This window comes from Centroberyx gerrardi, chromosome 13, assembly GCF_048128805.1.
Source record: "Centroberyx gerrardi isolate f3 chromosome 13, fCenGer3.hap1.cur.20231027, whole genome shotgun sequence".
Taxonomy (NCBI): Eukaryota; Metazoa; Chordata; class Actinopteri; order Beryciformes; family Berycidae; genus Centroberyx; species Centroberyx gerrardi.
The window spans coordinates 19,962,960-19,977,694 of record NC_136009.1 but is presented as its reverse complement, the minus strand read 5'-3'; the positions used below and the strand labels follow the sequence as shown (position 1 = coordinate 19,977,694).

The following is a 14,735-nucleotide window of genomic DNA, read 5'->3' as shown; positions in this document are numbered from 1 at the left end:
AGAAAAACAAGTCTTTGACCGGGCCAAGCTTGTTTTCACCTGGCCTTGTAGAAATGTAGAAGCGATGCACTTTGCCATAATTGCATTGAGGCAGAACCGTGAGGCGAGTTCCCTGGAAAAGACGGGAAGAGACTGGTTTTCACATCCTGGCTACAGCATTATCAGGTCTTCTTGTTTGTCATGAAACAATAAACACAACTGATTTTTAAAGGTTCAGAGAGTCTCTTTAGATAGACTTGTGCTTAAAGCTAACGCAGCACTTGTTTCAAATGCACAGATTCACCCTCGATTTAGATGAGATATTATTTCAGTGTGGATTTCAGCATTAAAAAATAATAGGATCGGACTGGGCTTAATCCATAGCTATGAAACTGATCAAGATCCAACACATATTTAAAGGGTAGAACGTGGCACTGACACTGCCAGGGATTATTTGATTCCCGCTGGACCACTATGCACTCATGGTATTGTAAAAGCCTTCGGATGAAAGCGGCCACCAAATGGGCTGTGTTATGTTATAATAAAATGAGATCAAATAAACGGCAGAGGCAGAAGAATTGCTATGGGATTGCACGTGTTTTGCTAACGCCAAACAGATGTAGGCATACTGTATGATTACTGCATTATAGCATGGATTGTATACCCACTCAGACAGGAAAGAGATGGCAGCTGTTAGCCATCAATGAGGAGGCGCAGCGAACCCCAAACTATAGGCCCGCCATGCCTACTCAAATACACATGAACGTATACACATGTTCACAAACGTACAAGCGCCATGCGTCCAGATACACATGCATGCACGGACACGGGAGCGTGCGGAGGCGTGTACGCACACACACACACACACACACACACAGACAAACACGGTCACAAACTAATCCCTTTTATCTCGGTAATCCAATGTTTAATGTCAGGGCCCACCGTACGCCTACTGCCATCTTAAAAGTACAGAGCTTCTGCCAAATAACATAAACATCCTGAAAATGACCGCCGCTCTGCGTCATAATTTTCTTTTCATAACATAGCCTACTGCCTGGTTATTTCAAGGCTCTGGGTGAGCCTGAAACCAGAAGTTTCCTCACTCCTCCTCTGTTGTTATTTAAGGAAAACTCCAGTGTTTCCCCCCCTGCTCTCTCTCTCTCTCTCTCTCTCTCTCTCTCTCTCTCTCTCTCTCTCTCTCTCTCTCTCTCTCTCTCTCTCTCTCTCTCTCTCTCTCGCTCTGTGCTTGTTACTGGGTGTGGTTTTGAAAAGCCAAACTTCTGTGAATGATGTAGACTCTCTATAGTCATAGCTTTGACTCAGTCCACACCCTTTAACTTAAAGAGAGTTGGGAGGAGGTGGAGCAAAGTGCTCGGAGCACAGTTTGAGCTTGGACTTGAGCTTGGAGACTTTTGTAGGCAACATGTACGATATGACCTGCGCTGTGTTGCCTCTGTGCTGTGCTCTTTCACTTTTGGATCTGTTCAGTTTGGGCACATAGAGGCTTTGGGTTGTTGAACTATCTCCACTTACAGACCCCTGAAAGTCCCTTTGGTGTGAGTATAAGAGCAATTTCTAATTCACTAAAAGGTTTCAGAAGTTAGTGAAGTTTGTGTGCAGTGGCTCTTGTAAGGGGAATGACAGAGACAGAGTTTGTATGTTCATTATTTAGTTTTGGAAAAGTTGTACTAAATGTACATTTTCATCTTTTGTGCTGAATTCACTGGATTTAGTGAATTTAGTTTGCCTCCTTTACTCAGGCTTTGGCTCCAGAAAGTTTTATGGGTCTTTGCACATTGAAACTGCTCCCTGATTCTCACCTGCCAGTCTGCATTGCATTGAAGATAGCTATGTAAAATATGAATGACTAAAAAAAATGTATGATCCAAGACTGCTTAAAATAAGTTCGCTCGTAGCACAATTTTTCACAAGAGATTTATTGTGGTGTAGCCTGAAAAGCCTGATAAGTCTGCATGTTAATTTATTTATTTATCTATTTATTTATTTATTTAATCAAGAAGGACGTAACAATACACATATTTTATATCTGTGTGCGATCAAGATTTGATCAAGGTTTTCACCCGACATGTTCGATTAACAAAAAAAACAAAACAAAAAAAAAAAACACTGAGGTCACAGTTAAATATAATAAAGAGTAAATATTAAATATTACTGCATTTCCTGCCAATGCAGTCAATTTGACATCAAACCTGCGGGGAATCTGAGGTTCATGTACTGATAAGAGCTCAGACCAAGTAATCGTGTTGTGCATGAGCGAGGCCTTTTTTAACCTTTGTGACTGGATCAGTAAATAATATTCATCAAACCTGAGAATCTTCTGTACTTTCCTTGTAACTTTGAGTATGTGGTTTTTACAAATGTAGAAAGAGGCTTTGGGTTGTTGGACTATCTCCGCTTTAAGGCTGCTGAAAGTTCTTTTGGTCTAATCTATCCAATCTGTCCAATCTAATCGTCTCTTCCATCCAAATCCATAATGATAATATTTGTGCACTGTAATACTTTACTTAACCAAGTTACATTGTACCTAATGCGTTCCAGCCCTACAGCACAAGCTTATCCCTCAAACCCAAAATGCTTTAATGGCGTTGGTACTGCGAGTTTCCATTGTCCATAATTACAGCAGTATAAATGGCTTCTCCACTCATCGCGTATTTGACCCTCCTCTTTCCCCCTCTATAACCGACTCCTTTTTCCAAAGCTTGAGTTCGCTTTCCATCAGAATCAGTTACGCCACGCACAACCGTGATCAACTCTGTTTTCAAAGCCAATTGCGTTCAGTGTCACTAAGGATCAATCATGTTTAACTGTAAATGATGCAGTTTTTCAAAGCTAATTTGGTTCATTGTGAATATGAATGAATCATGAAAGCAGGAAATGGGGGAAATACGTGAGAGCAATGCTGTATTTACTGAACAAATGACGGTATTGGTGAATAGATTATGAAACTCAGACCATGTGGCTTCTCTCTCTCTCTCGCTCTCTCTCTCTCTCTCTCTCTCTCTCTCTCTCTCTCTCTCTCTCTCTTTGTCTCTCTTCCTCTCCATACGTTTAAATGTTGGCTCACACGGAGGAAGTAACCAGTCTTTTCCACCTGACATCACTCGGTGATTAGACAAACGTGTGTGTGCACACACACACACACGCACGCACGCACACACACTCACACACACACACGCTGTAGTAGTGCAAATCTGGGGTTCCTCAGTGAAAATCAAGCTGAAACACACCTGCCTTAATCTATATGTCAGTGTGAGTGTTTTGAGATGGAGTCCAGAGTTGATTTGCTTTCATTGACGAACTGCAGCGATGAAAACAAGGCTAGTAGGAGCAGTAGCATGTCACTATGAAGAAATCCTGCTGACGGTGAAATATGTTGTGTGCAAAGCTGGTTTTCAGTGGTGTGATCTGGCTCTTTTGCAGATTTGTGTGCCGCATTTGACTTTGTGAGCTTTACTTTGTTGAATTTGCTCTTTTTTGAAATGTAAAGAAGGTTCTAAGCCACCGCAAAGGGATTTTTTATCCCATCGTGTCTCTGACATTCAAGTGATCATGGATAAATAAAATTCAAAAATCAAAATCAGTTTTGTCTACTGTCTAGCTACAGTAACAATACTCATTAAACTAATATATGTATTTTTTTTATAGTACATTATATTTTCTACCTATGACCAGAATACTTACCAGGGAAAATACTTGGGGTCTATTTTAATTTTACTTAACATTGCAACATGTCTGCAACCCTGTTACCCAGATTCACCTGTGGGTCTAATACAACACTAAACATCAGTGGAGCTGTACTGACACAGTGTCCATGCCTTGATCTAATTTTACTGACATAATGATATTCACCGTGCATGGTAGATATCGAGTGATTTTCATAAAGGCTCTGCAAATACACATTTCCATAATAGTCTTCAGGTGTAATGTCATGAGATTGTTTTACAGTTCATGTCTATCAACACCGGTTCTAAAATTTACAGCAAGTAATATTTACATGCAGCCATTTTACATTTTGACAATTGGAATACAACAAGAAGGCGCCTGCTGATAAAAAGGAAGAAATCCAGTTTTTGCACCTTATGTAAATAAATGTCAGCCCTTTTTTGCATCAGTGGGCCTCTTTTGGATTTCTTCCTTTTTTTTTTTTTCCTTTTGCTTATTATTGTTGAACCCGCACCTGAGACAAACCTCCTATATCAAGTACAGACATCGCTCACTTGCTCTGTGTTTTGATAATTTAACAGACAATTAGACTTTTGAATTAGAATTTTGAGCAGTATGATTACAATATTATAGAATTTCACCTACATCCTATTAAATAAATAAAAAGAAAAAAAACTGACATTAAAATTAGTAATTTAGCACTTTTAGCCTCAAATATCAAAAAATATCAAGAATATTTTCCCTTATTTTTGTATTATACGTAATGAAAAGTATAAAAAGTCCCTTTCAACGCATCCTAGATTTGAACAAATGTTATTTAATAAAAATAGTAGTAGACAGTGTTTTTGCAGTATTTCTGCTGTATTTCAGGGCCACGAATCAAAACAACACATTTACGTCAGCAAGGTGCTCTGAGGACAAGTCAGGGAAGGAAGAAAGGGAGAGCGAGGGAGGGAGAGTGACAGAGACACTGAATGGAAGGGTAAAGTGACACCGAGAGAGACACCAGACTGACAGAAAATGAGGTGAGAGTCGAAGAATCAAGGCTGAGGCGAAGCGAAAGAGAGGAAAAAAAAGAGGAAAACAAAGATGAAAGGCTAATTCCAGGCAGCGATGGAGTGTTGGAAGAGTGTGAGAGGATTTGTTCTCCTCAGTCTTGTTTACAGGAAGTTCTTTTAAAGTTCCACAGATGGCTGCATTCACAGAAAGGCTTTTTATTGCATTTTTCCAAGCCCCATAAACTCCCTCAATTCTGCCTATACCTTCATTTATGTGTGGGAAAGTATGATTGCTGCTGCTTGGCTCAAAGATTGTCTCGTGTTGAGTTTTCATCAAGGGAGACTGCATGCTTGCTGCAGGTTGACTGCCTACCGTCATCACCTTTTGATGAATTATTACTGCCTTGGCAATGTGTTGGGCTGTCTACTGTGTGTGTGTGTGTGTGTGTGTGTGCGTGTGTGTGTGTGAGGAGGGTGTGTATGTGTGTGTGTAGGGGGGGGGGGGGGGGGCAGATACTGTATGTATGCGTGTATGTATGTGTTTTCCATCAAGGTCTTTGAGGTCAGTGCTTTTAACACCCAATAAGAAAAATTCATTTCATCTCCTTCCTGACCAACTTACACACTAAAACTGACACTTCAACACACAACTAACCAGACCAGGACAAAACTTTATTTGAATTCTAGTTCATGATGATAATTCATATGATTCATATGATTTAATATGCACACGCCAACATACTCCAAATACTTTTAACACTCCATCTCAAAGCTAATCATCATCAAAATATGCTAAATCAAGCATTTATTATGCTTTTCCATCAAATATTCAAAGTGCATTTAACTATTTTTTTTCTGAAGGCCTAATTCAGCAAAAGAGTATTCTAACGTGTTTTTTGAGAAAATCAACATGTTGAAACATGTTGTTCCTTTGAACGAATAGTAAGACAAGAGTACCATGTATTAAAAAGAAAAACTGCGATTGAAGTGAGCTTTTCCCACTCTCTTGGGATTTTTTTTATTATGTAGCACACTGAAGCAAGTTAGGTACATAAACCTAATCGAGGCCAGAAAAAGAAACCAGCGCGGTTGTTCAGTATTTTTGACCGCCTCCTTTGCTGAGGTAGACCTTCATAGTTAAAGGGTCTGTTTGGTCCCAAGCACCCAAAGCATTAATTTGGTCCTCCAGTCCTGGCCTGATGCAAGACTCTGAGTCCACAGAGGACACTTTAAAAAGCGGGGAGGGCTCACGTTCCCCCGGTACCATGCTGAGAGGTAAATAAAGTTAAGGGCTCCTTAAGGGCTGTTTTGCCTTCAGATTTGCTGGGACGCAGGTCTGCAAGAGATTTAGTGGGCGAGGAGGTTCTGTAGAAGTGATTTGGCTCAGGCAGCCAAACCTCAACATAATTATTTTTTGTTGATTTCTTTCACAGGCAAATGTAAACCATCGTATGGTTTGTAATTAATACCTTTAGGCTTATTTTTTCTTTTGTTCTACACATAATGTTGATGAGGGAGACCTAATTTGGAAAAAAGACATATTCTAGGTTTTGTTTGGATATTTTAAGGCCAAAAATGTATAAACTAGTGCCAGTGGAGCCATTAAACATGTATCTTATTATGAAATCAATATGTTCCATTTGGGGTACAGACATAATGAGATATCCGTCCATAATGACTACTCTTTTAACTTTTGATTTATTTAATCAATAATAAGTACGGAAAAGAAAATGATAGTTTTTCCTACCAGACATGCAGTTTGAAGCGAACATTTTCAGCTGTTTGTTCTATTGAAATATTCCTGTAATTGCCAGATTTATTGTGTTTTTCAGATGGTTCATATTTGGACTAAACATACCACCATGAAAAGTCATGAGACAGTCAAGCACGATATGATTAATGAACAGCAGTTTCAAAGTTCTGTTGATCCTTTGTCACGGAGGGGAAACCAGAACATATGAATCTTCATAGTTAATTACGGGGCAGCTCTGAATATCCTCATTACGATAACTGAAACCATGTATAAAACAAATAACGCATCGCCTGCTAATGTTTCATATTCAAGGTTTTTTAGCCGGGTTGGTTCAGAGTGTGTTTGGCCATATGTGCCAGACAAACTGGGTGCACACGGCACCAGCAGGTTCAAACTGGGCTGCAAGAGAAGTGTATTATTAAAATCTGGGTTAGTTTTGACATAGCCTCGCTGGCTCTACGTGTCTTAGAGCTTGCCTGGAGTCTTAAAGTGATTTTGCCTTGGCCTGGTGAGACTGATCTCATAGGCTTGGTACACTAAAGTGGAAACAGGCAAACCAGGGTTTACTCAAAAGGCTGTGTGTTGTATGGCACTGACATTCACCCCAAACAACATTTCAGTGATTCATTGTGCCTCGTTTTACTGACAGAATTTATTTGTCAGCAATGGAATGGTTCAAAACAACTGGATGGCCCTTTGGTTCTTCTTAGCGCTGCGTGCTGAGTTATCGTCCCGTCCTAGAAATCTGCTCTTGGCCCCGCTGTGGAAAAGCGGCTACTGGCTATCCAACCTGCAATCTCTCTGTCTCTGAGGCCCTTCTGTTTTCTCCAGCTGAAGTTCTCACTGTCTGCCCATACGTCATGTCTCCTCTCTCTGACCACCCTCCCTTCCCTCTTCCTGTGTCTGTCTTTCTCTCTTTTCCTCTAGCTTGTCTGTCTCTCTTTCTCTCTGCCACTCCCTCTCTCTCTCCCTCTCTCTCTCTCTCCCCCTCTTCCTGTCTGTCACTCTGCCCCCTCTGCAGAACACGCCACGGGCACAAAGCCAACGTTATCTGTACCATCGGCTTGGGAAACCCTCCCACACATTCACAAAAGCGTAATGCCTCCTTTGTCCACCGCAGGGCTTCCCGCCCTGACATGGACACAGAGTGGCGTCACCGCATGAGCCGCTCCAAGCTCTGGAGTGACGCCACCTTAAGGTGTTGACAAGGGATCAGCTTCCCGACTCAAGATCCAAAGCTTGAACATTACGGGTGAAGTCGCAAAACAGACCAGCGTCCAGTGGTGACTTTCAGTGCGGGTTGGTGAAAAGCCGCTGCAGGCCGAGCGAGGATAAACCAATCATTCTCAAGCCCCACACAGACCCCGACCAATCACGTACGCCCTGACCTGCCCCCAAAAGCAATGTCTAGCCAAAATACGGCACAGCTGAGGCTGCTGAAATCACGGGGTAATCACAAGAGAAGGGCCATGGCTGGCAATCCTCTGGAGAGTAAAAGGTCAACTCTTGAGACTGAAACTCTAGAGATTGTTTGGCAGACGGAGGAGGCTGCCATACACGAGACCAGTCTGTGAGTCGAGTGTTAGGTTAATGCATCCCCAGACTGCAGAGGCTGCTGCCAGTATTTGGGTGCCTCAGGATTGGAAGCGATTTAAGGCAGGCCGCCGCAGTTCTCTGCGTTTCAAAGACATCTACCTGCGAGATGGAAGCATGGCAGGAGAGGGCAACTTTCCACAAACTTTATAACTGTCATTTTAAAGAACATGATAGTACTTGCTGATATAGCGATTCAGTTATTATTTTCTGCTGAGATAGCCCAGCAGATGAGTTTCAGGCTCTGTCTCAATTGCTGTGCTGCTACGCCTTTTTCTTCTTAAGCGAAAGAGACAAGCATGATAAATGCAGTGGTAGCCCAGGTTTAGGGTGCAGAGGCTTCCGAGTTCATGAGTCACAGCTTGAAGCAAGTGGGCTGTTAGACAGAGATGGATTTCTTTTTTTTTTTGTTTCCATAACTCATGCAGCTTATCTCAGAAAAACACTTGTAATTGTCATGAGAACCTCTCCTCAGCCTCTGATGACTAATGGGTGATTTATTTACTTTTCTGTTTCCTCTTGATTAAGACAAAGAAAAATTTGATTTTCTGGTCTGCACTTCTGTACTTTGTGACAAGATGTGTCATAAGACGTGAACGCTTAACATAGGTTTGAGCCTAATTTACTTTGAATTCTACAGTCTATTCTTCTATACTCTTCTTTTATCTTTTTGGACAAACAGCCTTCGCCCTTTCAGTCTCGGAAATGGAGAGAGAGAAAGAAACAGTGGGGGGGGGGGGTGAAAGAGTGAATGGCAGAAAGTAAGAGAGAGAACAGAAAAAAGAAAGTGGAGTGTGAGTGGAGGGCATTAGTCATGTACTTCCTGCTGTTATTGAGTAGCTCAGGCGGTCTGGAGCTTGGCCAGTTCAATTGTTGCTCATTTAGCTGTCAAGCAGCCATAGCCAAGAGGCAGCCACAGGCGAGGGGCGAACAAGCATTATACTGGTTTTAGACTGTATTCTGATGTTGTCATGTGATTCTCTTTCAGACACATGTGATCGACCCTTTGATTTTTGTTTTTCAGCCTCGCTACAATCTGGGTGTGGCCCCTTTGGTTATTTTTGTGACCAAAAAAATCCTTAGAGACCTGTAGACAGATTTACAGCCTACAGGTTCCTCAGCCTTACCAGCATTAATGCATTGCTGTGGTATTGTGCCAGGGCAACGCAGTATACAGAAACAGCATAGTGGGTTGGCTGTTCTCACACGCACACACACACACACACACACACACACAAAGAGGGAGAGAGAGGGAGAGGAAAACATAGATGGAGACAGGCAGACAGCACTAAGCTATTGAGTTACCACGATGAACTGTCACAGCCAAGCACAGAAACAGACTAGCTTGGGGCTATTATTGTCAGCCAGCTGTGAATCCAGACAAAAGTGACGGAGGATGAGAAACCTTGAGCCAGGATAGTGAACTACTGCGGCTTACAAACCCCACAAAGGAGACACATATCGATGACAAGCTGCCCAACACTGCTTTCCACTAGAGTAAAGAGAGGCTTGAAGGGCTTTGTTCTTTATACCACTCAATTTAATTCAAAAATGTTTGTTTTGCTGTTGCATTTTAGTGCTGATAGATTTGTCACCTCTAAAATTAACAAAAAAGTGTTAACATTATTTACCTTATAGTTTACCAGCTTTCCCTGGACACGCACATTGCTTTTATTTAATGTATTGGTTGTAAAGGAGATAGAAGAAGAGGAAAATGTGTGTGTGTGTGTGTGTGTGTGTGTGTGTGTGTGTGTGTGTGTCCAGCCTTCAACCGACTCAAATAACTATTTCAAATGAATCGCTTTCCAAACCCCAACCACCCAATTTGCTCTCCCAGCGTAGATTAAAGCAAACTCCCCAAAATGAATGAATGGATTTACATTATTAATTGAGCGAGTTCTGGCCAACAGCGGCAGAAACAGTTAACCGCGCATACGGCTGTCAACGGTACAGGAAGGCTGCTGTTTATTCTGGATTGGTCGCTCATATTTCCTGTTCCACCAAACACTGTGTTGAGATAAATATTTGGAAAGGCCAGCCATGTTCACCCCTCAACTCCTGTTTTTGGAACACAAAATCAGAGAGAAGTTCAGCAGCGCGTCCCCGATGGTCCCAAAATCACGATTTCACCGCCTCCACTTTTCTTCTGTTACCTGGAAAAGGAGGTTGTGGTTGTCATCTTACTTGTTATCACAATAGTGGAGAAAAGAAGAACATCTATCAAAAGCTGTGTCAGACAAAGGAGTGCTTTCTCTCTAATAATTTTAATGTCAAACCATACTGAATAATAGACTCCTTTTACGGCACATTTACTGGTGTGAGCTCGTCATTACTTGACGTCTCATCTTTGTTGCTGAACTGCATGAGCTGTCCCAATTTTCCCTTCCTCTCCTCCTTCACCCCTTCACTCCTCTTTTCTTCTCTTTTTTCCTGCTCCCTCAAGTATGTCCTGAAATGGGAAGAACGTAGTAATGAGGGAGGTCGTTTTCTTCTGCACCTCATGAGAAAGCAGGACAAATCTCAAATGAAGTAAATTAGTGAGCTTTTAATGGCTAAATCAGTACAAAAAGACAAAGAATCTGTCACTGTACTTACCGTAACAGTGTTTATCACCGGGTTTTATATGTCAAAAACAAGTTTCGCTCATAGATCTGCAACATAATTCACTTCCTAAAACATCTCAGACACATGAAATCTATTGGTCAGTCAAAACAATTGCATCATGTAGTTTAACGAAGAGAAGACTATAATGCTAGTTACTATACACTCAAATACAGAGTTAAGAACTGGTGTTATCGTGCTATAGTAGAGTACATTGTTAGGAAAAGATAGCTCTTTTCTGGGGGTAACTACTGAAGATCTCCCTGACAAAATGTGTACTATATATGTGTGTCCTAGAACAGAGAGAAGGACTAATTGGTGACAAGGTTTCAAAATGCAGGTTACTGTTTGATGTACAGGAATTGCCCAAACTATGCGCATCTCTGATCAACCGGCTCCTCTTGTGCTCAAAATGTGCAAAGTGTAAAGAATTACACAAATCTCAGCTAATGGTGGAAAAGCTCTTGTGTCAATCAACACCTGGTATGACTTTAGATTCTCATAACTTTTGAAATTGTTTAATTATTTTATGTAGCAGCTAAATTTCTAGTACTGTGTGTCTTCAGGAAGAAAAAGTGCAGCGATTATGGTGATTTGTGACTGAATTAACTCTTTGGTTGAATTTCACATGTTTGCCTTGTGTGAAGCTGTAGAAATATCAGGCTTTACTGACAACCGTACCTGAAACCGACATGCAGTCGTGCAGCACTCCCAAACAGACACTCACATGCACGCGCACAACTAATTGCTCTCACACAATCACACACACAAATACTCACATTAACACACACACAACAGCCTAGATTTAAATGCTGTTCTTTTTGTCCAGGTGCATCAGTGAAAGAAATTCCGCCAACTCCGCTCACAAGTGTGGTGTGTGTGTGTGGGTGTGCATGTGTTAACATTTAAGTGTGTGTGTGTGTGTGTGTGTGTGTGTAGGTGAGGGGGGGTGGGGGGTGGTCTGGGTGTGTGTTCTCCCATAATTACATAGTGATGAGGGAGTGAATGTGCTCTGCCACGCTGATGTATGCTCAGATATAGACACCTGCAGTCTGCACTTCTCTCTCCTGTTGCTCTCTCTCTCTCTCTCTCTCTCTCTCTCTCTCCCTCCCTCTCTCTCTCTTTGTCTTCACTTTCTACCTCCCTCGCCCACTCTTTCAGTCCGTCCGTCAGTCTGTCTCTCACCACCGCATGCATCTTTCTCTAACCCTTATTTTCTGTATGGATATGGATCTCCGCCTCCCTCTCTCTTTCTCTCTCTCTCTCTCTCTCCTCCTCCTCCGTCGGTCTGTCTCCTCACACAGGATATGGTTGGTTTAGCTGGAGGGATTCCTGGCAGAGTGATTTGGTTGTGATGTAATGTAAATCACATTGCCAGGGATTTCCAACCAGCTACAGCTGAAATCTCCAAACACCTGACGACGGCTCAGCAGCACCGTGGCTACTTGAGCAGGAATCACTGCTCTATAAATCCTTCCCTTAAATGCTTTATCTGCAGGGACACAGACGTGGACACATGCCTTGAAAAATAAGTTTAGTCTTGCATCCTCCTCATGTCTTTAATAATACTCTCAACTCTCATCCAGCTCAGTTCTGCATCAAACAATGCATATAGCAGAAGGAGGAGGACGACCGGTGTCATCCAGATGCCTTCAGGATGTGTTGGGGCGGCTGACAGGAGTTTGGTGGAGGTGCAGGACTTAGCTCGCTCCGTGAACAGTTCAGTGAAAGCCTGTGTTCACAGTGGCTAAGTTCCGCTCCTCACAAGCCTTTCCAGCTTGTAATGCTCGTTTTTTTCCACTAACAGCTGCGAAACATCAACATGGAATCAAGGGGTTTTGTGAAAGCATGTGCTGCTACAACCTATGGCGGTGAATGGAGCTTAATTTCGAGGGGGTGAACATGCAAAAATTGGCCCTTTTTATGTTCAGCATCTTTCATCTTCCCACAATAATGAGAACATGCTGCTGTAAATGTAGGAATATCATGGACATATTGGTGATGTAGCTGACATATAGCAAAGTCCAAGTGATTTGCATAATAGTGTTATTTTCTTACATGTCCTCAAAGATAGTTGACATTCAAAATCTTCATGCCATGTGAACAACCATCATACAGGTCCATTATATTGGATAGCGTGATCTAGTATTCAACAAACTTAAATTGTCTAGGCTTAAAGGCATTCATGGAAAGAATTGTCTTGTTCTCTCACGGTCCCTTTTTCCTTTTCTCAACAGTAGAGGAGGAAAAGCAGCATGAATCGGTGCAGAAGAGGAAGAGGGGATGGAAGGGAGGGCTTACTCATACAGGAAGGAAGTACAGGAAATGTCCCATCGGGAAAACAAGTAGCAGTGTAATCCTGAACCCTGAGCTCATTTACTGTCTGGGTGGCCATGTAGGGAAGCACTGCTTGGGTCTGTATCTTTGTATGTGTGTGTGTGTGTGTGTGTAAGTGCGTGTGCGTGTGCGTGTGTGTGTGTGTGTAAGTGAGTGAAAGAGAGGTTTCCCTTTGTAAATGGCTCTTGACCACACAGTGGTACAAACATTGTTCATTGTGTGAAATCCTGTCTGTTAAGGGCTTTAAAAGTGTTTCATATTGCTGTCAGACTGTGTTATGTGCAATAATGGATCAAACATCACCATTTTCTTTTAATGGGATTAAATTGAAAGTTTTTTCATTTAAAGTGATGTCTGCTTTGAACACCAATAACTGTTTTTGTTATATCACTAGGCAAATGTAGCATTGTAGCAAGTCCAAACTGCATAGCTTTAACCAATGGCTTCTACACATTGATTTGCATCTTTTTTTCTTAAACTATTGCTTAGTAATCAGGACCCAAACTGTCATGTCTGCACAAGAGATAATAGAGGGATGATTTTTATGAACATGGGTCCCAGGGCAAGACAAATTAACTGATTCTGGGTAAATGAAATGCTAGAATGTACAATCCCTTGCTAGCTCCTACTTGTCCCTTTAGTGAGACTTTAAAGGCAATATTGCTGTTCATGCATTAACTGTACTAAAAACTGCAGCTGAATAATGAAAAAGATGTGTACAAACAATTTAAGGTGAATCCCTCTATTAAGGTAAGAAAGACCATGGACACACATCAGCATGGTCCTCCTTTATGTGCAGGTCTTCCTGTGGTCGTATACCTGTTGACTGCTTCCCCTTGTGGTGAAAGCAGGGCGGTGCAGGTATCTGGGCTCAACCTCCTGTGCCTACTGAGCTGATAACAGTTAGATGTAAAACAAGCACTGGCTCAGTTCAGCAGGAACCGGAGTTAGGCCCTCTAGAAACAGCGACGGAGCGGATCGACTGGCTGAGAACATTTCTGCTCAATGACAGCACTTTTCTAACAAAGTTTAGATCTTCTCTGCAATGGAGATATACCGAAATGCTTTGTATGCATGAGTAATGTTAGCCATGACACTGTAAATGTATGTATATTCGCATTTGTAAGAAATGTAAGAAGAGGAGTGTTTTTTTTCTCCCACTGAAGGCGTTATTATTCTTTTCTGCTCTAAAGGCAATTAGAAAGACTCAGAAACATCCTCACAACGCCTAATCAAGGCCATTCTACAACTAACAGCTGGAGTGCAATCATCCATCAATCAGGGCGGAGGAAGAACATACACACACACACACACATCCTCTTTGAATGTAAACATCTCTCCATCCTTTCTCAAAGCCCATAATGGAGGAAATCTGCTCCTGTTGGTTTGGTATTCCTAAAAGATCACAGGAGCAGAGTTTTTCCAGATGTATTTTCTACAACATACTGTACAAGGATCCAGGACGTTTCCTCTATGTGGGACATGTTGTGTATTGGGTTACTTCTGCCCAGGCCAAGGCATTCATCTCTGTATCAAACCAAAGAGAGTAAACATTCTGTGGAGACATTTTTGGCGTATTTCTGCTTTATTAGGAAGCATCAAGACAGATGGGGGGGGGAGATTACATGCGACACAGGCTGGGAGTTTTTTTTCCAGATATATTTTCTTTAAAACCATTTGCATGAGACCAGTATAACCTGAGGATGTCTAATAATTTGTGCAATTTGCCAAGGTTATCAGTGATTTTAATCTGAATGTGCGACGTCTGTAATTTCACCTCAAACTGCCTA

At 41.9% G+C, this 14,735-nt stretch overlaps 1 long non-coding RNA gene across 1 annotated transcript; it reads left to right on the top strand.

Annotated features, from left to right (window-relative positions):
• Positions 1 to 1,258: 1,258 nt before the first annotated feature.
• On the top strand, positions 1,259 to 14,511 carry LOC144542189 (uncharacterized). Its single transcript, XR_013507138.1, has 2 exons — positions 1,259 to 1,535; positions 12,846 to 14,511. It is a non-coding gene; the product is annotated as an uncharacterized LOC144542189 (long non-coding RNA).
• The last annotated feature ends 224 nt before the right edge of the window (positions 14,512 to 14,735 follow it).